This window comes from Sander lucioperca, chromosome 15 (assembly GCF_008315115.2).
Source record: "Sander lucioperca isolate FBNREF2018 chromosome 15, SLUC_FBN_1.2, whole genome shotgun sequence".
Taxonomy (NCBI): Eukaryota; Metazoa; Chordata; class Actinopteri; order Perciformes; family Percidae; genus Sander; species Sander lucioperca.
Genome location: NC_050187.1, coordinates 10037189 through 10062549, shown reverse-complemented (window position 1 = coordinate 10062549; position 25361 = coordinate 10037189). Strand labels below are relative to the sequence as shown.

Below are 25361 nucleotides of genomic sequence, written 5' to 3'. Positions count from 1 at the left end.
CCCAGTTTGTCCCGATACAGTAAACATGGCGCTTTATGAATGTGAATGCTTAATATCTTGATAATTTGCTTCTAATTGGAATATGTTAGGGATGCGGTGTATACAGGGTTCTCATAAGCTATGGAGGATTTAAAGTACTTAACTCCAACACGAGCAGGCCAAGGACTCTCCATTAGCTCGTTGACCTGCGTCTCCGTGGGGAGGGGGCACAGATTGAGGAAATCTTCCCTCCATATTTGACATGCGAACGACTGGAGGTTAATTGTATGGGCGTTGAACTGCATTTAGTAAAATGGCAACAGAAAGTAAAATGGCAACAGACATTAACATTGGATGGGTATTAAGGTTTTATTAGTTCATGTTGAGCTTCATAATGAATAGTGGGTGGTTTGTGCATGTGTGCCGTCTTCACTGTGTCGGTGGGTGTATAAATCTGAAAGCATACATGCATGCCTGCTAGGGGTGGAACGGTACATTGTGTATTCGTATTGAACCGAAACGGTACGGGCGTCTCAGTTCGGTACATGAATTTACACGGAGAATACACGGTATAAAAATAAATAAAACTCACGTGCAAATTAATTAATGTAATGTGGAACTACTGTTACATACGCGTTTCTTAGGGACACCTAATCTGTAGCCCTGACTTAGCTCTGAAGCTCCCAAGCGCCGCCTACATGTCGAGTCAGTCCCATCTTATATACTGTCTATGGTCGGTCCAATGAGTCCACACGAAGCAAACTAGTCCCTTCCATATACAACCAAACACGGATGTAGCCTACTGTAGCTGTATCCTTTCTTGCCTCGACCACAAATGGCTTCCAGGCCCATTTGCTTCGCTGTTTGCTCCGCTGTTAGCTCCGCTTTTAGCTCCGCCGTTAGCTGTTAGCTCCGCCGTTAGCTGTTCGCTCCGCCGTTAGCTTTTAGCTCCGTCGTTAGCTGTTAGCTCCGCTGTTAGCGTGTGAAGCTAACGCCACAATTCGCCAACTGCTCTGTGTAACCGAAGCTGCTCTTTTAACACCCCTGCTCTGTGCATTCACATATGAGAGCAGCGCTTGTCTCCCATATCACACTACTAGCTGATTGTCTTATTTTGTTTACAAGTTCCAGATGGAGGCTGGAGATGATGCAGGGTAGCTATTGTTTACTGTTTACATCTTACTTTATACACTTCAGCCTGAGACATGCACAATAAAAAAAATTGCCCTCTGCATTTTTGTTATGCTTTTCCCTCCATTGTACCGAACCGAACCGTGATGTCTGAACCGAGGTATGAACCGAACCGTGACTTCAGTGTACCGTTCCACCCCTAATGCCTGCGTGTGTCTTTAACTGTGGAAACATTTATATATGCATGCTTGCTACACGTTGTGTTTGCGTGTGTATGCAAAGACGTGAATGTTGCACATCTGTGCGTATGTGGCTACACATCTATGCAGATGCATTATGGTCCACAGTGAGAAGCCATATAGAAATCTTTGTCCCTGAGGAATCACATCTTATTTTTCTCTCTCTTTGCAGCTCGGTGAAACAAACAGGCCTGTGATGCGGCAGTGAGAGGCCTTGAATGCTAAACACATCATACGAGATGAAGGCAGTTGAGAGGAGGTGGAGGGTGGGAGACAAAAAGAGAACTGGAATTGAAAAAAGAACGAGAAAGGATGCGATACAGCAGAAAGTGACAAATGAAGGAGTAGAGACAGAGACAGAACACATCCCGGAAAAATAGAGAGTAAGAAGTGAAGAAGTGGAGAGACTTAGTGGGGAACAAGGGAGAGTGATACTAGGAGCAGGAGGATGAGAAAGAGAAATTGTCTTATCATTGGCTGGAGATCAGCAGGCCTTGGGGACTTCTGTCTATTTCCACTGAATGAGAGACAGAGATTTATTTTCCCTTTGTAAAGGAGCAGAGGAGTTAATCCTTTACTTCCTGTGCAGAATGTGTGCTGGACGAAGTTGTCCCCAACTGAATCATTCGTACCATCCCATCTTTTCTGAAAATCTACCCATGGAGCACCGAGGCCACTTTTATCAGAACACATGGAGCACCCATCCATTCACTTTCCTTCCTGCCCCACCCCAATGTCCTTTAGCTTACTTCACCAAACGTTTTGTTGAATCATGCAGGATACTGTGCTGTGGAGTTCAGTGCAGTACGCACCAAGCCTCCGATGCAGTCTTTAACTGCTGCACAACAATGTTTTTTCTCACTCTGCACCAAACTGAGGGGAGGAATGGACGTATTTGCGCATTGCTTTTTTTTTTTTCATACATTTAGCCAAGATCAGATTTTCTCTGTGGTATGTCACACTCTTAGCAGGCGAGTTTTACCACATTCTCAGCCAGCTACTGTCGAAACGGCAGCTCCAGCCTGCCCACCACTTCAGGAAAAATCATCCTTTGAAAAACAGTCATTTTCAATTATATTGTATCTGCATCTTAATAGTGTCTTCTGTAATCATGTCAAAGAGAGTATGGTAAAGATTTCCCCCTGTCCGTAGCCACACTGTAAACCTGCATCACTCGTAACAGCATCACCTCGAATGAGCAGAGACGTTTCACAGTGTAATATGAAATGGAAAAATTCAGCTTTGGTAATACCTTTTGAAAACTGTTTTGAAAACTGGCGGTGGAGAGATATTTAGGTTCCGAGTTCACAAATCAAGGCAGGTATGAAAAACTGAGGATGTCATTTCGGCTTTCATTTCAGTGCTACGGTATATTTACACAGGTTGGTGCAGGCCACTGAGTCAACGCTATTCAAAGTCAGGATGTTTGCTGGCTTCTGTTACATGGCAGACAAAGAGCCAAAAGGCCAAACATATACTGTATGTTTTAAAGTTACTTAAAAGTTTTTTTTTTTATTCCGGTTCAGGACCATTTTGTGTATACAGATCTCATTAAAGTCTGGAAAAATTCAATTTTGGTATTACAAAATTGGTAAAAAGAGTTGAGATACAATCTGTTTTTTGTAGCTAATACATTATGCAAACTTTTTGTCACAGATGGGAAGTTACCGTGGTGTTCAATCAGAAGGTATTTTGTAATTTTGCCAAGATTTTCTGTCGACCTTTGTGAGCATTCAGTAACAAAGAGGATTACACAAAAAACATGTAACTCCACTAAAGGGTAGACAGTGTACATGAGACAATATAAATGTGTCATACTAATGCCATACCATCATGTACAGTGTGTGTTCTATTGTAGCTTTCCATTTCACAATGTTGCAGATGAATGAGCAGGGATGTCTTATTGACAACGTCGGATTTCTACATGATTTTTGCATCGATGTGATGAAGTACATTGATATGTCAGGTATATGATGGATTAGCCAAAAACAGAAATAGCCTACCTGTCTGACAATTTAATAATTTTAAAAGTTTTTAAATTGATTTTCAGATAATGTACTCTGTCACAATATTGTGCCTGAAGGTTCTTTATCGACTTTGGGAATAGTAATTTGACAAAAAAAAACAACCTCTTAGCAAGGACTTTAGACACACATATACTGTAGGTTATTTGCAATGTTCTCTGCATTACCACTAATCAATACCGCAGTTGTTGCTGACCTGTGAGGAAGGACATGTGCCAGCCAGTCATGTAATATCCTTCTATCTGACTGAACATTACGACATAAACTAGCCACGCTTCAGTAGGGTGACTAGCTAATAGTCATCACCACAGTGGCTAGAGCTAGACAGACGAGGGACCTGGTTCTCTGGTCCTGTTGTGACTGCTGTGCCTCTATTTGACTGATAAGAAGATGGTTACTGTGGTGGAATTTCAACAGCATGTTGTGAGATATGATATGACATCAGGTCATTCATAGGTCACATGTCAGGTAGTCTATATTAGGCCTGTCGCGATAGTCAATAAATCAATTAATCGCATGATGAATAAAAATGAGCTCGATAATTTTTCCGGCCGCGATAATTTCCATTTGCATGCTTGTTTGTTTTCCTCTGCCGCCACGGTATCAGAAATAGGGCAGACGCACAACAGGGTTTCCGCTATGTACACCGCGCACCGCCGCTTCTTCAGCTGCTTATGAAAAGTCATAAAGTCGTAACTACACGACTCTGCAGAGCCGTCTGCTCTACTGAACTCAAGCAAACTGTCATCCGCTCTCTCTCCCCTTTAGGGTGAGCAACTGGAACAGTGACAGGACGTCATCACTAGGGATGGGCGTATCGATCCTGTGGTATCGATAGATCGATATACTCACGCTACTCATTTGGCATTGATTTCCTTAAAAATATCGATATAAACTAAAAAATAATAATTGGGGGTGTATGCATCACTTTCAGCTGTTTTAGATTACTTACTTAAATTACTATGTGCCGGGACACCCCTGTACCTGGCGGCGTATTGAGCTGGCCCATGTCACGTGACAGGAGACGAGTGAATGAGCGTCAACGTGCGACACAGCCGACAGCGACACAGCCAAGGGCCTGAAAATGTGTATGTTTTTGTTCATATTTAATTTATTTCATTCATATTTATGTTATTTATTTTAATTTTAATTTTATTATGTATTGACCATAATACATTTTGTATAAATGCTCTGTATTTGTCTTGTGATTTGTTTAAATGTAATAATATTTTTACTGACAAAAATTGCCAAAAAGAAATTAATGGTATCGGTATCGATATCAATGAAAATGCAAGAAAAAGTATCGGTATCGTATCGAATCCTAAAAGTGTGGTATCGCCCATCCCTAGTTATGACTCGCGAAGTCATGGCAACCAAATAAACAACAGGGCGAGTACACTTGTCACTCAATCTTAGGCAAAGTGACAAACCGCGTCGAAAGCCGCAACATGAAATCCGCACTCACGCGGGTCCCATGAAATATGACAGCTACAGTTTATTGGAAAATAGCATTGTGGACACTGAAGTTGATGAATTTACTGTTTATCAGACCCCAGATGAGCCAAGAAGCTAACGTTAGCGAACGCTGCGGTGACGGTCCCTCTGCATCTGACTCCTGTTGCAGGAGAACGCTGTATTCCTCCGACACGCTGTATTAACGTTACTGTTTTAAAACCGTTTTCCAGGTTAGTGGGGGTGCATACCGCTCAAAACCAACATGAAAAACGTAGTAATGTTCACTCAGCGTTTTGTTTTATTGTTAAACTGTTTGTAAAAGTGTGTAAACAGAGACTGAGAGTCCATTTTATTTATTGTTTTTGGTTGTTGTGTTCATTTATTGTGGATATTTAAAATGTCTTCCAGTTCCAGTGTTAAATATTCTTTAGAAATAAAAGTGTATTGATCTTTGAAAAGGTGTACCTGCATTATTATGCCATTATCATTATATTAGATGAAAACGGTCTCTCAACGCCAATATTATCGTTTATCGTAATAATTTCTGGGACAATTTATCGTCCAGCTAAATTTGTTATCCTGACAGGCCTAGTCTATATCAATGTCGCTCCACTTTCGGGATTGCTTCGTTGCCCCTGGAAATTCCGCCGGATGACACTCTTTTCGAATGGATGCCCGTTACCTTCCTCTTTCTTTCTTGTTTTGGCATTTTAAACTCTGGTGGATTTATGATGACTATGGTTAACTGCTCCTCAGATCTCTGCAGGGTAAATCCAGACAGCTAGCTAGACTATCTGTTAGGGCTGCACGATATGACCTGAAATCAATTTATCTTTTTGTGATTCGAAGACGGACACTGCATTTTTTAATTTTATTGTATAAAGTTTAAAAAAACGTCTTTTGCATGATAAAAATGTAAATAGGCTATACAATCTTTTTTATTCTTAACTGCTAATTAACTTGCCTTAACCAGCAAGTTGCGTTTTAAGCTCCTTTTTTTTTCTGCTTGTGGAGAGCTACGTGACACATGAAACTATATTGATGATTTAAGTCACCGGTCCTGGTGACTTAAATTGGCCGTCCGAGAGTGTACCAGGCAGACACACAGCTGACAACCTGCAGGTGGAGGCACTCGAGAGAGGCTCGGACATACATGCCACGGGCCGCTGTGGACTTGTGTCAGTCCCGCAAGCGGTTTCAGGAGTAGTGGTGCATGTGTCCGACAGTGCACAAAGCATCCACACCGGTACAAGCCTATCGCTGTCCGCGGACACGGTGAACTGAGACTCTGTTTCCTGCTTGTCGGTCAACGGTTAATGATCGGTTAACATTTAATTTCATTGTGCTTTCTTTTGGAAGGCTGGTTGCCAAAATCACCACTTACTAGCTAATTAATTAGCCTGAGTTAAGCGCTAGCTATCAGTAAACAGAAGTGACGTGGTGGCTGACGTCTGGCGTGTGCGCCAGTGTTTGTGTGTGTGCGTGTCGGCCCGCTCCCACAAAGCTCCGACATGCAGACAGCAGAGGAACAGAAGAAAGTAGCTACAGCTTCACCACAATGAAGACTGAAAAACAGAACTATTTTGGTACAAACATTTACTCTAAAAAATACTAGGAACCAAGCAATCAGCCCGTTCCGAACAGGCACACGCTTCAAACGGGCACTGCACTAGTTGTGATATAAAAATTGCATCTTCTTTGATAGAGAATTCCATCCATATCACCCATCCCTTACTGCTGTTTCATGTTTTAACTCCACTTGCATGATTACATGGTCGTCTGTGGCTTGAGAAAATAATCTGCCACTTATTATCCAGACTGAAATTTGAATATTTGTTAAAAACAAGCCTGTTTTCCTGGAAAGTGGATGTTGATTTTGTTGCTACAAAGATACTCTGCCAACAGTAGCAATATGGTTCATGTCCCAGTGTAACTCTGCAACATCTTTCCTCCCTAAATGACAAATGAAGCCAGCACCAGAAGACTGGCCAGCATTGGAAGCCTGTTGCTCTGGGCAGCTGCCAGCTGTTTATGTGTGTCACTCGCACTTTTAAGGCAAGACTTAGCTGAAAAATCCCCATGCGCGCTAAGCCAACTTTATCTAGATAAATATTATACGTCTAAATATTACATGTCCTGATTCTAGCCGTTTAAATTACTTTGTCAACTTCTGTGACAGCTGCTGACATTTCATCATCGGCCAGCTAACTGTGCCTCCAGTTTGACATGACATTAGGTCATTACGACCTAATCATGAGTTGGGCTTTCTCCTCCACTACAGTCAGATGGCATTCATCATCCTCTGCCCTCTCATTGGCTCTTATTTGACCCGTCGCTCCACTAATAAAGAAGCATGTTTCAGCATTGGCATTTTCCAATCTAGACACCAATAACCCCTTCTGCATTTCATATCTGCACTGTTGTGTGATCTCTTGCCCTTCTTCCCTGTTTCATAATCTCTCAAACACACACACACACACACACACACACACACACACACACACACATATATATCATGACTAAGACTAATAATAGCCAAGACTAATAATAGAACAGCTAGAACAGTCTGGCTGATTTTCAGAAAGTTCAGAAAATGACATCACCTTACTGTAACGCAGCCTTTAAAACCAGGAAAAGACAACACTTATCATAAAACAATATATGAAATTTAAGACAATATCTAGTGTCATATCCCCATATCGATCGATATGTTGCCCAGCCCTAACTGCTCTGCTTCTGACACACACTATTCTGCCTTTTTAATACATACTCTTTTATAAACTACCGTCACAATAGTGTAAAGTACACAAATCCAAACCCACACACAGACATTTTACCTATTCCTCTCACTCCCTGCTCTCCCTCCTCCTGCCCTCATCCTTCTTCTCTGGCTCTTTTCATGTGGCTAAAAGCAGCGAATGCTGAGCCAACTGGCTGAGTTTGCCTCCCATGCGCTAGTTAATCTGGCCTGTCCTGCTTTATCTTCCACCTTTGCTTCTGGTCTACAAATCACAGCTCAATTGACTCCCATTTCTATGCTCCTCTCTCCCTCCCTCTGCCCTCCTTCATGTCCTACAGTACGCACCGCCTCCTAAAAGTAGGATACAGCAGCAGGGAGTCCCTTGCAATCTTTCTCCTCTCTTTCCTGTATCAGCCCCCCCTCCCTTTCCCTTGTGTTTCTCTCAGTGTGTTGCAAACTGCTTTCATCCTCTCATCCTACATCCGGATGAGAGAGGTAATTAGAGGTAAATTAATAGAGCATTAGGATGCTGCACGAGCAGGTTGCCCAAGTTCGAGGCATGACAGGCATGCAGAAAAATGCGAGAATTAATAACTTGAGTGTGTTGACTTGCATTGATATGCCACCCCACGAGACGCGTACAAAGACATTCTGTTCCTCCTCCGCATCCCTGCAAACTGACGTCGAACAGCTGTTGATATGACAGCCAGCATCCAAAACTGCGTAAATCTAAATCTTAAGTTTTGAGTCCATACCTACTTACCTGAGTTGCATAATCTTTTTGGCATCAGCTCCCAGTCACGTCTCCTAAAAAAAAAGACTGGCTAAACTGCATTCTCAATAACGTTTTGACAAAAATGTATTTTCTTACTTTTTTATTACATTGGTTCCAATACGTCCTCATACCAGCAACAGATTAAAACATCTGGTTGACGTTGTGAATTGTAACAAAACTACATGGTTAAATTTAGGAAAAGATCATGGTTTGGGCAGTGTCCTCGTTTAGGATCCTAGTGGCCTGAGGGTAGAAGCTCCTCCTGAGCCTCTCAGTGCTGGCCTGGTGTACCTTCTTCCCGATCTCAACAGAGAGAAACGGCTGTTACCTGGGTGGTTTGGATCTTCAATGTTTCTCCTAGCCTTTTTCTTGCGGCGCCTGGGGTAAATATCCTTTAGGCAGGGTAGAGCACAGCTGAGGGCTGTGCCAAATACCATTTTTGAGCTTCGAAGCTTCGGTACTTATCAACAGCGAATATTGGAAGCTTCAGCGGCAGCGGCGGGGGGAAATCGGTCTTAACATTTTGCTGCAGGCATTCAAAATAAATGGAAAGATCTGCGTTTTTGCCGCACTGTCTGACGAGTTACAACCGACGCAGCGTTTGTGAATGAATGCTCAGCCAGCCAGCGCCTCGCTGTATTGGCATTATGCACAGCAATACTATGTTTACCTTTATCAAATTGCCTGAAAATACCAGGCAGCTACAATATAATCATACAGACCTCTACACACATCAGACAACTCACTTGTAACTCAACATTTCTGGACGACATAGTGCTGAATGAATTAGCCTGCAGCTAAATGCTTAAAACAAACAAAACACCACAGTAAATTTTAGCCTGCATGCACGTTTTTTAAAATAACGAATCCCAAAATCTACCAATCGAGCGAATATTTGAATATTCGGATCCAGCCCTACCGCCTATATAAGTTCAGCCGAGCGAGCCACTCTCTGCAGGGCCTTGTGGTCCTGTTCGGTGCTGTTTCTGTACCAGGCAGTGATGTTCCCCATCAGGACGCTCTCGATGATGTAGTAGAAATTCCTCAGTATTTGAGGGGACACCTGGAATTTTCTCAGGCGTCTGAGGTGAACCAATCTTACGTACATAAGTTAAGAATGTTATGGAAGTTAATTTACCTAACTTATGACATACGTTACTTACGTAATTTACGTCAGTCACTGTTGACTTTTGGTTTCACACAGGACACGAACACAGCGGCCTCCATGGTGAAAGTCCAACGTTTGTTTGACCCATCCATGCACTCCGACCTCCTCCCTAGCCAGACTTTGATTCGAAACGTATTTGCGATACGTCAAAAACAAACGTAATCCGGGAGAAGATACGTTTCCCCCTAAATGTATAATTTAGAATGTGGGAACCTATGTTGCACCTATACTTTTGAACATGTTGCGTGTGTTGGGGAAAACATATACGAATGCTGCGGGGGTTAGTACTCGGATAATGTAGATGTGACTGTTTGTAACGGCATTGATGGGAAGCACTGAAAAAGCATGCGCACTCAGCGGCATTCTGCTGTAATTTCTCCCGTAAATCACGCCTTTTCACCCTCCTCCTGCGTCTCACTCTTTCCTCTGACTTCCCCCTCTTTAATCAGATCCATCCACATCCATGTTTTGGGGAGTCAGTCTCCTCTAATACCCGCGGAAAGGAGAGGAAGACATTTTTTTTCTAATTGCTCTGCAGTGTGTTTGCATGTTGCACCATCTGTGGAGCTTCTGCCGTTCCCTCAATTAGAATTCTTAGATCAACGAGATTGGAGTTATATTGCACCGCCAGTGTTTGCTCAGATGGAATGTGCTGCAAGAGCACCGACTTTTACAAGTTATAATTACAGTAACGCTGTGCTACTCTCTCAACAGTGGGATATATATCTCTCTGTGTATTTCTCGCTAATTATTGTTATTCCTCATGTGGAAATGGTAGTTTTCACCCCCCTACTGTATCTGTTACTTCACTGTGCAAAGCTGTAAATTTGGCATAGCAGTTACAAGTCCTCCCACAGAGTGTCCATAATTTTGGATTTACTGAAACAATATAAGCTGCTTATTTTTGATGAAATGTGTGTTTCTCATTCAGGAAGAGTGGAACAAACAAACACACACACACACACACACACAGCCTTTAACCCATGTTGTATGCAATGTTTTGAAGGTATCCGTGGGTCCTTAAAGATGTTTTCACCAACTGCATCAAACCTGTATGTACTGTACCAATACGTACAAACAAACTCTGGTGTGCGTGCCCGTTTAATTTAGTTTATTTAGACCAGTGTGACTCTTGTGAAGACTAAACTGGTCTGGTTGTTGTCCAAGCAAATTCCAGTGAGATATGTTTGTAGTGTGATTGGAAAGCAGACGAAACACACTGGATTGTCTAAAAAAAAGAGAAGTCATTTCAGCATGAATTCAAAAGCTGAACTGCTATTGAATCCGCCTGCTGACTGCTGATCTCCCGACGCCTAGAAACGGTATACAGTATATTTAATCTGGTAACCAGCATAGTACTGCGACAAGTGATGTTTGGAAAATAGGAGCATGGGAAAATAAAATCCCCTTCAAAGCTCTTATTAATCTTAATATCGTAGCCCATCTTGTCATTGTCTCGTCATTCACATTAACACATCCTTTCACACTTCTTTAATGGATTTCTTCACACTGTCACCAGGGAGAAAGAGACTTAGCCAGGTCTGAAAGCAGTTCAAAGCCTTTGTAGTTTGCCTTACAGTGTTAGCATTACCTTCATTTCTGCTCTTCTCTAATTTGTCTAGGTCAGCTGAAGAGGTACGTTAACTGCAGGCATATGAGCACACCTGGACTAAGATAACTAGATAACTAAGATATCTGATGAAAAAAGATGTTTTTTTCCATGGACAGATTTAGCTATTACATCGTCAAACTAAAAAAAATAGGAGCTATTTTTAACATAGCGCTGTATCACCAACTGACCGGCACAGCTGATGGGATCCAATTACTGATAACAAACAACACCAACTCATTTTATCTGATGAAGGACCTTATATGTTGGAGAGCTTCTGCAAATCCATTGGATAAGTTAGTTCTTGTGTGTTAGACAGTGGTCTGTGATTTATTTTCATGAATCCATTTTTTTCAAAAGCAATTTTCGATTCAACTCTAGAAGTTTCAATGTTACCATGGAAATGGCAGAGTAATAATTTTAGTGATGAACACGTTGTGCCGTCATGCTGTTTTGAGCACTTTCTAAATGTCTAGTTGAACAATCAGGTTTCCTGGTCACATCTACTCGTTCTATAAAAAGAAATATATTGACATTTGGCAGGCAGCAGTTGCTGGTTCTTGGAGACCATAGCATTGGAAAACAGGAAAAGTACAGTAGAGTGCAGATCTCCACCAAAAGAACATTGGGATTTATTCATCTTGTATCGTGCCTAAATTTAACATAACATATTAATATAGATTATGAAATTAATCTGCAGATGATGTGGTTCAAAATGAAGGAGAATGACTTTTCTATGGATGTCAGATTTGGAGCCATGACAAAGGCCAAAATGTGGCCTGCAACACTCAATTATTTGTCAACTATTAAATTAAATGGCAACTATATTTTGATAAGATGATGAGTCATTTTTAATGAAAAAAAGTAAACATCTGATTCCAGCTTGTTAAATGGGAATATGTTCTAGTTTCTTCACTCCTCTGTGACAGTAAACTGAATGTCTTTGAGTTGTGGACAAAACAAGACATGTCAGGATGTCATCTTGGGCTTTGGGAAACACTGATCGATATTTTCCATCATTTTCTGACAAATTTAAAGACCCAACAACTAATCGATTAATCGAGAAAATAATCAACAGATTAACGGACAATTAAAATAATCCTCAATTGCTGCCCTAATGCAGAGTATGCTTTCAATTCCTGCTTTTCCAAATGCCACTGAACATCATGTTAAATGTATCCTGCAAATGTTTCACAGGCTACTTGAAGTCTGATGTTGGCTGGTTTGTCCTAAAACTATACCACAGAGGTGCTCTAAGCGATGTTGGGTGACGGCTCTTCACGTTGACGTTCGAAGTATTGTCAAACAAAACGGAGGCTAGCTCGACCCTCCCTCCTCCTCATCCCGTCCCCTCCCCCTCCCTTCCGTGCTTCCGTGCACTAACCCCCCAACCCCCACCCCCAAATCCTTCTTTTCGGTTATTGGCTGGAACACTGTTTGTTATGTTTGGTGGTCCAGGTTGGCGCAATTTGTTTTTCTTTACGTTTGTGGAGCCTGGGCTGTCTACAGAGACTGCGTTTTTTTACAGTGTGTTCAGGGGACAGGCAGCTAGCAGATAGTGAGGAGATGTTTGCTGTATGTGACAAAAAATTATGTAGCCTAAAAAATGTGTGACATCGCTTAGAGCACCTTTTAAAAAATCATTTATTTTAATTCTTAAATCAGGCTTTCCAAAAGCTGCAGACAGCAGTAGTTTACAGCTGTATAAAAAATCCCCACCTTGTTTTCCTCTCAGCCCTGTAGATACATTATACAGAGGGTGATGCTGCATCCACAGAATCCACAATACATGTATTATTCGGTGCTATGACGGCAGAAATCTGGAATCCTCAGTCATTCATACTCACCTCTTGAGTTCATTGCTGCGTCTGCTCACCCACTCCTGCTGCAGTCTTCTTCTCCCACACACTCCTTCACAAATACTGTGATCAAATCACTTTGAGTTGGACTCCGAATGCACGGCAGCTCTGCGTCGTTGCATAAAACAGAGTAATTGTCCAGTTTCAGGGGGTGTCCAGAAGATTCAGTGGTCAGTAGGTTTCAGGGCTGCATCATGGGAATATAACATGCCTGCAGCTAGGTAGGTAATGTAACACATACTGTACATTCAGTAACACATTGTCTGTTCACTGGCTGGTATGTAACCTGCTGTTTATTGTCCCTATCTCTGTATTAGTATGTGACATCGTGTTTCTCTTGCACCTTGTAGGGCATTATGCATTCAGATCCAGATTCCTTCTGATTCTAGTGATACCCACGTTGAGATGGCTAGCATGTTGACTCCGTTCAGTGTAATAGCTACCTGCAGTAGATATGGAGCAGAAGTGGACTGCAGTATTTACAATGGAGGAGACTGATCCTGCTCCACAGGCGTGGAATGTTAATGTCATATCAGGCTTGGTGCATATGACTGCAGCTATAGAAGGAAGACAAGGAAACTGGACTATTATCTGTATTTTTGTTCTTGTCGTTCGAAATCTTTAAACATTTTGGGGTTAACTTTGTCATTCATTGCCAGGTTAGCCGGTGCTTGTCATGAATTATGATTTTTCTTGAAGGAGAAAAAAAATGAAATACTGAGCGATAACTTCCTTTGTCTTTGATGCAAATCAGTTTTTATTGATCTGTCGTCCTCTGCCTTGTATCAAGTTACTAACACTAGTGAAACTGCATAAGAAAAGAAAACCCTGACTGATTCCTTCTAGCTTTTTAAAATAAACAATTTGAAGGTACAAGAGTGAGGGCCTTTTTTCAGTCCAAATTAAGGTTCATGTTTTTGTTACATTGTATGCATTTGGTCCAGTTAGTTTGGTTTCACATTGCAATCATGCAAGGACACAAAAGACCTTTACGGGAAATACCAAGGGGGTAAGCCTTTCCTCGGACCGCGAACCTCCTATGGCGCCATTTTAATGCTACAAAGCGATCACCCCCCGTTAGCATTCCATTGACTGCCATTCATTTTGGCGCCACTTTGACAGCGAATAACTTTACATCTGAAGCGTTTAAAGACTTTATTTGTCCATTGTTTATTTCTAAAGAAACAAGACAATGTATAAAAGGCTCCATTACCTTGTACTTCACGTTATGGCTCCGTAGCAGACGTTTTTATAAAAATAGGCTAACGATTGTGTCATAACCACGCGACTTACTGTCGCATAGTAGAGAAATTACCGTATAGTACAGGAGAAGCGTGTAGGCAGTTTCGTCTCACATTAGCTGTTTAAGTGTAATTACTAATGTTAACTAGCATTTTAGTTAGCAATAATTAGCCTGTGCCTATGTTATCTCCTTACATATACCTACGCTCTCCGTCTCTGCAAGATTGGGAATGATTGAGATTTCTCTTGGCACAGCTACCAGAAGACTTACAACTTTCAGACACGTTGCTCACGGCACATTTACGTCGTCTCTCTCAGTTGGAGGCTGCGCAGTAACGCTCAGCGCTCACTAGAAAAGTGCTTCTAACGGCCTTCACTGGTCTCCGTCCAGAACAATGGGATCTGTTGGTCCATTCTTATATACAGTCTATGGGAAATACCTACGTGGTGTTGTTCTCACCTACATGGGCCGTGTCTCCCTACACTTGACATTGATTGGTTTGAAGACGGGCTTCTGTGTTCTCTGGTATCTTCTCTCTAGTGTTAGAATTTTTGTGAGTTCTTTCCAACCGACTCCTCTCCTTGTGCTGCTGCAGATCATTTTGTTTTGTTGTGTTGTTGAGTAGAAGACACAGGAACTTTCCTTGGGTTTTGAGGAGCTGCAGCATTTATTAAGCCTGACAAGCCAGACCCACATCAAGATGTTGGGTCTGGGAACTCACCATTGGTAGTGCTCAATCCGACGGTTGGGATAAACGGTTGTCTGTCAAATTCCCTCGCACTACAACCAAGCAGAGCAACGACGAAGGTAGCGGAGCTAGTTGATAGATTAAACTTTTGCCGTATCCGGTCGGCAAAACTCTGAACACATCTTCTTTTTTTAAGAATGACTTCAGTGTCATTCTTTGTTCTTTTTTTCAAAGAAAAGCTTAACTCCAAGTCTTCCAGAGTCGCAGCCAAAGCCGATTCGAAAGATCGCTGTTCGCCAGCAGCAGCAGCCATACGTCATGGCATCACTCTCTCTATTGCTCAACCACACACTACGTATACATTTACATGCACACCAATAGTCCACTATTATTCAGAATATGACAATATTGCGAATTTGATGAAGGTCATGTAAGCAGCATATTCCGGTTGGATATTCCGAATAAGGCCTTTTTCCGAATATAGCCTTTTCTGATTAAGATGTGGGATATTGCAGTATTATTCGGAATATGCCTCAATTGTTTTTTTTACTGCAGTTTACAACCATTTTACAGCCTCTTGCCTGTTTACGGCTTATGGTCAGCTCTGTGCGTTGCTTGGTTGCTGTACACAAACCAACCAGCCAACAGTTTGCAAGGCTGCAGACCCGATAAGAAGGAGAAACACAGCTACTTTTAAACATTATCAAAGACTTGGATATCAACAGGCTTTTGGATATGTGCACACATCGCTAGGACGACCTTTCCAAGAAGCTGGTTGAAGAAATGAAAGAGGGACGCTATGTTCGCACGGTCCAACAAGTCCACCACCGCTGGTAAACTTAGAAAAAATCGTATTTTGCACGGCTACATGTAAACGGGTTTCATTAGCCATGTAAACAGCTTAGTCGGAATATCGTCTTTTGCGGAATAAGGGCAAAAAATGAAATATTATGTGCATGTAAACTTAGTCACTGAGCTGTTCCCCTCTTATATCATGAAGACAGCTCGCCAGTACTTCCTGTAATTGGTTCGAAAGTCTGAACCATCCAAAAAATGCCTTCACACTAGAAAAAAAAAAACGCACCATGGTTCAATTTGATCCAGACCGAGACCAACTTTTTTCGTCGGACCAAGATTCGGATGTTTGGTCCGGACTGTAGACATGGGGAGCTTTTTGTTTGGTTTGGTTCAAAGTGAGGAGTCCGCACCAAACAAAGTAGCTGTGAAAGCACCAGGGCTGCACTGGGACAAAAAATCGGCCCTGACATTTTTGGCCCAGGCGGCCCACACCCACCGTGATTGGTCAGACACATTCCCTGCAGACAGTCCTCTTAAAATATGCGTGCATTCTATGATATGAGTTGCCTAGTGTTCTGGTTTTGGATCCTTCAAGAGGGGTCTCAAGACTTATCTGTTGATCTTACACTCAAATAATTAATTCATTCTAAGAGTTATGATTTGTATATTTATGGTATTTTTAATTTTTTTATTATTGATATTGTATTGCTATTATTGTTATTATTACTATTTTGCTTAATATTGGCTTAGCAACTTTAAAAACTGTTTACTGTTAATTTTAACTATTGTAAGATTCATATTTTGTCGCTTTGGACTTTAGTGTCTGCTAAATACAATAACCATAACCATAACCCTTCCCAAAAGCTACAATAAAGCTGAGAGTAGTATATGCCCTGGAGAAGAGCACCAATACAAGAGAAGCTAATTAAGCAATTCAAGGAACACCAATGCTTGTATCAACACTGATTTTATAGATCACACAGAGTTTTCAGCTACCCAACAGGCCAACCGCTAGCATATTCACTGTAAGCTTAAGCAGTTAGGTTACCTGACAGCCACTAACTTTAATGTTACAGCCAAACTGCTTGTTGTTGTTATGACGTGAGGCGCACATAACACACACACACACACACACACACACACAGTCTCCCTCCATTCCTGAGAGTCCCTGTTAATGATGTGCCTACTCCTTACCACGTCGTCAACTACTCTCTCTTCCATCTTTTCCTCACTCGCTCCCATGGCCCTGTCATGGTCACTCCTCGGCTTCTTCCCTGTCATTATGTTGTTTCTGCTTCTCTGTATTGCCAGCCACCTCTCCTCCTCCTCGGCTTCAGGTAATGCTGATGTTGAAGCAGCTACTACAGCCCCAAACATGTCAGAAATGTTGGCACATTTTGAGGAATCCGCCTGTAGATTCTTAATCATTTTCGTCAGTTTCATCATCATCATAATTTCTCTGCACCTCCCTTGCACTTTGGTGGTCGTTTATCCATTTTAACGTGGATGCTAAACTTCCAGCATAACTATTGCAGCTCGTGTCTCAGGGCCGGGAGGCGTGGCCATAGTGGGATTCGTAAATTTGCAGCCCGGAGTGGGGAAGGGGGTTCCTGGATTCGATTGGGTCAGGCCAGTGCCAATAAAGAAAATTAACCAATGGGCCGCTGTGAGTTCTTTATGGGCCGGCGCGGGCTATTTATATCGGCGATTCGGCCCAAAAGTGCGTCGGCCCACCGGGAAAATGCCCGGTATGCCAGATGGCCAGTCCAGCCCTGGAAAGCACCCTAAATTGCATAAAAGATTGGGCGTAATTTACGATAAGTAGTTTACATTTAGTTATATAATTTAGTGCATAGTAAAAAAAAATGTGCTCTCTCTGATTCAAAGGCTAGCAATGTTTTTCTTTTTGTCAAGATATTCCATGAAAAGACCCAAACCAAAATTAAATTAGTCTCTCCAGCCAGTCTGTCTCTCAGCTCCCAGCCCATCCATTCCCATTGAAGGTTTAAATCTTTAAAGTTGGATCACAACTATATAGTTTGATTTTATTGAGGCTAAATAATTTCCTAAAACAGCTGGGCACTGTAGTTTTTAACAAACATTACTCAAACAGCAGTAAATACTGTATTGTATTTGTTGGGGACTATTTGCAGCTGCAATTCAGGCATACTAGCACACATTTACAGCATGTGGGATTGACTCAATAATGAATGTGTGTGTGTGTGTGTGTGTGTGTGTGTGTGTGTGTGTGTGTGTGTTTTCATGGTAATTCACATTGTGCTCATTAATGTCTTTTTAATAGGACAACAATGGAGCTCTATGGCAGAGAGGACTAAAACATACTGCATCAGGCATTACTTATTGGTTTGGGTTTTTTCATGGGACTTGTTGACCAGTAGAAAAATGAATTTATCCATTATTTTCCTCAATATCATATTGACTGGCGTTTAATTACAGATACATAATCACATGCCCGACCCTGGTCAAAGACTAGACTTTGTTTCGGTCTAACATGAGTCAGATTCCACTCATGTGGTCTTGACCACATCTATTATGGCAGGTATGATATTACTACATTATCCATGCTCATTAAGAGTATAATTGCACTGCTATGGTCTACAATATCTGCTAACACTCCAGATCACATTCGATGTCAAACAACAGGCCACTGTGATTAACTTCTTTTTCACTGCTAATTAAAAGCAGAATCTGATGCACACTTATTACCAAATTACAACACATACACCAGAATTTGTCTTGGTGACACAAGTACAGAAACATTGCAAAGTAATGACCAGGAAATGGTTAATTTCTCCAAGTAAACAGAGCCTGTGTTCCATTCCCATGCAGTCTACACAGGAACCCCTGTCTGACTGTACTGTCAGAAAGAGGAAACGTTGACTTCTGTAATTATCTTTGCTGCCGTGAGCTTGTTCTTCCTGTTCATCCCTCTCTCACGCCCATTGAAGTGTGTAACCTTTTCCCCAGCTGTGTAATCCAGTGTGGCGCCACTCTGTGTTTTCCTGAAGAGCATAAGCAACTCCCAGCCCCACTAATCCATACTGGAGCTCTCAACTCTTTCTATGCACAGCACCCGACTCCAATCCTAAGACGGGGGATCATCTGTATGTATTTGCCAGCAGCTCAGCTCATCTCGTTAGCAGACTTACTTTGCATTCACGCTGCTTCCAGCCATATTGTTCTGCCACCGCCTGATGACATAAGGTAGCTGACAGCCTTCCTCACATTGCCAGGATGAAATTCTGGTTGGGAAATACAGTTTTTTACCTTTGTGGTAAAAAAAAAAAAAATATATATATATATATATATACACAGTATATATTATAGATAGATGTATTCAGTCTAAAAATAATTGGAATTGGCTTATAAAATTCCACGAATACATGACGTCAGTGTTTTCAAAGTTAGCTACAGCCCTCACAGCTGCCAAAGCAGTCCACCGGATTTTCTAATGAATCTGACCATGCAGAACACGTATAACACGTGCTTCTAATGAAAAAGTGACAAAATTAAGTCCATGCAAAAAAGGCAGCATGCACACTCAATGTGCTTGATTTTTCATTGTGCTTGTGATATACACTATTCTTCCATAATACAGTGCTAAAATAAAATTAAAGGCATGGCTAAAAAAAAACATTAAAACCCATTTTGTACTGGGATGATTAGCCTCCGCAACAAACAAAAAATAAAATGTATTTAACCTTTGGAAATCCAATTCTCTTTTACATTACATGATTAGCTGACACTTTTATCCAAAGCAACTTATTCAACCATTAAGATTCCCCAAAAAAACACCCAAAAAATGCAAAAATCTAATTAATCCAATAATCAAAACTGCTTCAAGCACTACATCTCTTGTGCATGAGGATGGAAATGCATGTGCGCATACACATGGTTGACGCAATACACACCCCTGCCAATACCTAGGCACAGCAGTGCTTTGAGCTAAATACTAACGTCAGCATGGCAACATGCACTCAGTGGCAGTGGTAGTATGCTGATGTTTCAAAGCCAATGTTCACCATGGTTACCGACTTAGCTTTTAGCTACAGTAGCATGCTTCTATTTGCTAACACTAAACACAAAATACAACTGAGGTTGATGAGCGTGTCAGTTTTGCAGGTATTTTGGTCATAAATCAAAGTATTAGGCAAACATTATTTTGACCTGATGATGGTTCCAGTCGAGACATTTCACTCTTAACCACAAATGTTCCACCTGCCTGTGGCCCTAAATGAAAAGTCACAGGATCACTAAATTCATGAACATAGGATGTGTGTACCAAATTTCACGGCAATCCATCCAAAAGCGGTTGGGATAGTTCAGTCTGACTGGCTAACATTGCCATCATGAGAGCTCCTTACCTCGTTTGTCTAAGAATGAAATGTTTTTAAAAAATTGGAAGGAATTTCCATGAAATTTTCTGTCATCCCTGGAAGCCTGCCCTAAAAACAATTTTAATATTAAAATCAGTTCATGTATGGACTATGTGATAGAGAAATGTTGTTAAACACGGGTAGAGTAGTAGGCTACATCAGTCATGCAGTCATACTGCACTCAATTGTTAACAATGATTATATTGTTTTAAAATTATGTTAAACATGTTTAAGACTCATGCAACCATTAAAGTTGAACATCTCTTAAATTAATGAGTTGCTAGAGCAATGTTTGTGAAAAAAAGTGCATAATTATTAGGGGTGGGAAAAATAATCGATTCTTAGATGCATCACGATTCTCTCTAGAACTCGATTATCGATTCTGATAAGTTAATAATCAATTTCTTTTTTTTTTTTTTTTTTTAAATGGGTTGCTTTTTATGTTAAAGTCTCCAGACAAGTACAAATCAGAAAACAGAGTGACTGAAAGAGGATGGGATAATGGACAGCAACCTAGAGTTTAGGCAAGAGTGCAGAAAAAAAAACACACAAAAATGGCCAAAAGGAAGAAAAAAAATAAGATTTTGTATATATACACATGATCTAATAAGACATACATAAAATAATTAGGCAAAACACATGGCTGTTCATTTACTTTATCACATGACATCTGACCACCTCATGTTTCATGTTCTAAGAAGCCAATTATCCACCTTTAAACATGACTGAGCCTCTGTAGCAAACTCAGATTTCTGTGTATATTTTTAAAAATCACGCATGGAAATGTACATAAAAAAATTCTTGCATTGAGATGCATCGATAATCGGTTTAGAATCGAATCGTTGGCCTCTGAATCGGAATCGAATCGAATTGTGAGGTGCCAATCGATTTGCACCCCTAATAATTATACAATGACAAAGTAATGCTTACAAACTGCAACTCACACATTTTGATCCCAGTTGAATCGCTGTCCAGTCCAAAGTAAAGTTTGCCCTGGAGTCAGTCTGCAGCCTGTACTTTAGTGCTGACAGGGCTTCTCTTGTGACAGTACCCATGGTGTGTTTGGGTTGAGGTTTGGCCGGCGGATGGGTGATCTGCTCTATGGGATTATTTTTGTGCCTTTAATTCCAAGCAAAACTTCTCAAGTATCAAACAAAAATCACTAACTCAAGCAAAAAAAAAAAAAATGTCACCTTAAAGGTGAAGCTTAAAACTTGCAAACAAAACATTTCTGTAGTCCTAAAATATTGGTCTTTTATTCGTTTGATAATATGTCCTTTTGTTTACAGTTCCCTCTGCTTCTTTCTCAATGATCAGGTCTTTTGCTCTCTCCATCACGTTTGCAGTTGCGCTCCCAGCTTTCTCGTTTGTGCTTCCATACTCTTTGTTTGCAATTCTGGCACAAACCAAAGAATTTCTAATAAGGGAAGAAGTTGCACTCTCTCGTTACTTCCGGCTTCTGAACTGGTTGCAGTTCCACCAGAGTTCCAAATAGGGGGTGCTCACAGGCCATTGCAGAATGAATGGGAATCTATGGAACTATACCCCTCAAATTCCACTTTTCTCAGGACATAATTTTTTGTCTAGTAATTTGAATGTTGCATTCGAAAGGAGAGGCTAAGAAAATACACACTGCTGGGTGTTAGCTTTTTTTTTGTTTGTTCTAAAAAGCCTTTTAAAATGTCAATTACATCATACACATATACAGCCAGAGATACTGCTTTACGGCAAGCTCTGAGTCACTTCCTTTTTTCTCTCGAGGCATCGACAACACAGCTGACAGGTTAGACTCTCCCTGTCAATACACGTGCTAGAAAGAGGTTTGCTAATGTTTTAAAGACCACGCCGAAATATTCACTGATGTCGTCAAGCGGGATCTCCGATCGTAATCAGTCCTTCACTGACCAATCAGCATTCATTAGCAGAATGCTAGCATGTTATGGGCAACAACGACTCAACCTGTAAGAAATCGAAAGGACATAAGTACTCTGAGACTGAGATTTCTCAACGACAATCAGGCGAAAGACACAAATTTAGCCATCTAGTTCCCATTCCCATTTTGCACTGGACCGTGATCACCCCCAGTGGAACTCTGGTGGAACTGCAACCAAATTTGATACAATGGGGCTGAATAGGGAGTGGAAAGGCTTTCTGTAGACCGGCTTTGCACAAACCTCTTGCGTGGGCGGGTCTTACAGGGGTGCGTCCCCATTGGCTAATCTAATTCTTATTGTAAAGCTTGAAGTACCTTATTAGATGATAAAATGTGTTTGAATTTAAAAAAAAAAAACATTTTTAATAAAGCCTTTGCAGTCTAGGAACATTTATCTAGCTTTCATGATCACTAAGTGGTTTGTGTGTCCTCCAAAGTCTCAAATGTTAGCTGCACTGAAACGTCAGGGCAGGCAGGCCCTGAGTTGTCACTCAAACGTACTCAAAAACACATTAGTAAGACCCGCCCACGCAAGAGGTTTGTGCCAGAATTGCCAACATAGAGTTTAGAAGCACTTGAGTTAGTTATTTTTGTTTGATACTTGAAAAGTTTTGCTTGGAATTTAAAGCACAAAAATAATTCCATAATCTGCGTGCGTTGCACACAAGTTTGAGGGGCGAGTGGAGGTCACAACAGTTTAAATAATTCATCCCAAAGGTCTACAGAACAAGGTGTTTTTTGACTGGATTGCAGTACCTCTCCTCTCTGAGCTGCTTCAGCCGAGAGGCAGGCAGACAGTGAGATGTGTTTCTGTTCAGGCCACTGGACAGTGGACGTTCATAATTCATGAGAGTTTGATAAGGTACTAAAAGCCTCCCCTTGCTTAGACAAAAAGCAGGTGACAGCGTAGAGAAAAGAGGAGCCATGTGGTGGAGAGGAAGGAGAGTGCATCAGGCGGAGAAAATTATGGCGTATAGAGCGAAGACACTGAAAGGCAGAGAAAAGGTGAGGGTAATTATACATGTGGAGGACTGAGAGGAAGAGACAGGGTAAGAGATAGAGACAGAGGTAGCCATAAATAAAGCATGATTGAAGGCGGGAGAGAAAGTGAATTTAAAATGTTTTTTATCCTTGAGAAAGCTCAGGTTGCCATTACTACCACATATGCCAAGATGCTGTTTAAACCTGGACCGGCAATACATTAACACAGAACACACTCTTCACAAGTAAGATTCTGAAGGGCATACCCTTCTTATAAATATCTTCTCCATATGAATTTAAATAGGAAGATTATTGTGGATGACAGATGGATATATAATTAGCCTTTAACACACTTCTGAAAAATACAGAAATATTACCCCCACCCCCTTCCTCTGTCCCCGTAAGCACTGTGGATTTTCCATGTCTTTCCGTGCCTGTGTGTCCCTGGCTCTGCTTCAGTGGCAGTGGGCGATCATTAGAGCTCTTTGCTCCTGGCAGCCGCACAGTGGTCCGAGGATCCGGCTGTTGTCTGGAAAGCCCGGAGCACGAGGCAGCAGCCAATCCCACCGGACTACAGCCGGAGATGAGCCACGAGCCCGCTCCCTGCGCAATGATTGGTGCATTGTTTCAAGGCACTATGAGCCTGGCAGATTGACTGAGCGGGATGCATTGAAAGAGGGCGATAGGAAGGGGAGAAGGTGAGCAGTGAAGGATGATGGAAAAAAAAGAAAAAGAAGGCTCCTGCCTGCTGCTCTTTTAGATAACAGCTTTCTTTGCAGTTGTACTTCCAGTTTGAGGGGGACATTTGATGAGACCTGGGTGATTATGTAAGTAGAGGTGCATCTCCATGATATGTGTGGTCTCTGACAAGGAAACAGAAGTCAGAGGAGACTGAAAGCAACTACAAAGAACTTTCATTTTGTGTTTATTTTGGTGACCCCTGTGGTCAAAAGCGGTAGTGTTTCCATGAGCACCAGCGCCTCGTCTCGCGAAGATCTTGATCTGGCTAGCATTGGTTTTGGATGCGAGTGAAAGAAACACGGAAATTATTTTTATTCCTATCTTTCCTTTTTAAATACAGCTGTTTGCAGGATGCATAGTGATTAGGTAATGTATCTATTTGTGGCTATGTAAGATTAATAACTATAATATAATCATGGTGAAACAAAGTCAACTTTGTTGTTCATACACCTAGGTTACATGTAAGCCTACTACTAACAGATTTGGTTGCTCAGTAATAGTCAATTTGTTGAGAAAGCTAAAGTCATCAATATTCCCTAGTAATGTTATGTCTAGGGCTGACGTCTCCAGGTCGATTGGTCAATATGCTCTTGTTCTAGTGTTGTTCAATATGCTCTAGTGTTACTTTCATAAGGTTGTCTTTCCACCAAAGCATTTTTTCCCAGCTGAAAATGCTAGGCGCTCTTCTGAAAACACCCATCTGGGAGCACGCTAAAAACCCCTGATGGACACAATGCTACCAGGTAGAGTGCACTAAGTACACTGTGGACAATTAAGTGTATCTAGAAATAACTTGCAGATGTTTTTCCCAATCGATTGGTTGAAGAGTAGGTAGAGTTTCAGTCAACCAAGATTTTCTTTAGTTGAATACAGCCTTAGTCATTTCAAGATATAGCTCAGTAGCAAGTCCAACATAAAAGTTTACGTTATAAGCCAGTGACCTTTTACATCCATGGAGTGTTCACAGCCATTTGCATTATTAGACCTATTACATACCTGTCTAGGAGGAAGAGGGCCATATCAGGATTGGTTTTGTATACTTTTCAATCCCGCAATTCTCTTCATCTGTTGAATGACCAACCAAGGTTGACTTGTGTTTTGGCCAGGGCTCTATCACTGTCTCTTTTAGCTTTTTGTTGTTGTTGTTGGTCTTTGGTCAATAATTTTCTTTTTCTCTCCACTGATCCTGCCCCAATATTGGCCATAACACCATATAACACCCAAAATCTCCTGATGCTGAGGTAAAAACCTGGCTAATGTGCTCACTGCGAAACTTTGCATAGGAAAATGTAAACAAAAGCTCTTCTGGTCAGTGGGCTATAAATAGTTTTTTCTAATTTTGCGGGAAATCAAAAATGGGTAAGGAATTAACAATAACTATATAGAAATAGAAAGATTCTCGCTGATGGTCCCATTTGCTTATGTAGGTAATATAGAGGCATCAGTATTAAATTGAGAATTTTTCATAACCAGTTAAAACTCTTTGTAGCTGCTTTAAAGGATAATTCCAGTTCCAAACATAATTTCAATCAGTTATGATAACATTGTACGCACCAGTAGTAAGTAAGTAATTGATCGATTCGACAATCATAGCTTAGCGT

At 41.3% G+C, this 25361-nt stretch overlaps 1 protein-coding gene and 1 long non-coding RNA gene across 2 annotated transcripts in view; one reads left to right on the top strand and one right to left on the bottom strand.

Annotated features, from left to right (window-relative positions):
- The window catches only part of LOC116039357 (adhesion G protein-coupled receptor A3), a 204280-nt gene that overhangs the window by 87917 nt on the left and 91002 nt on the right, over nucleotides 1-25361 (top strand). The gene's annotated exons all lie outside the window — the stretch shown is intronic.
- LOC116039358 lies at nucleotides 697-16296 on the bottom strand. Its single transcript, XR_004102382.2, has 3 exons — nucleotides 16143-16296; nucleotides 3353-3356; nucleotides 697-707 (listed from the first exon to the last, which is right to left on the bottom strand). It is a non-coding gene; the product is annotated as an uncharacterized LOC116039358 (long non-coding RNA).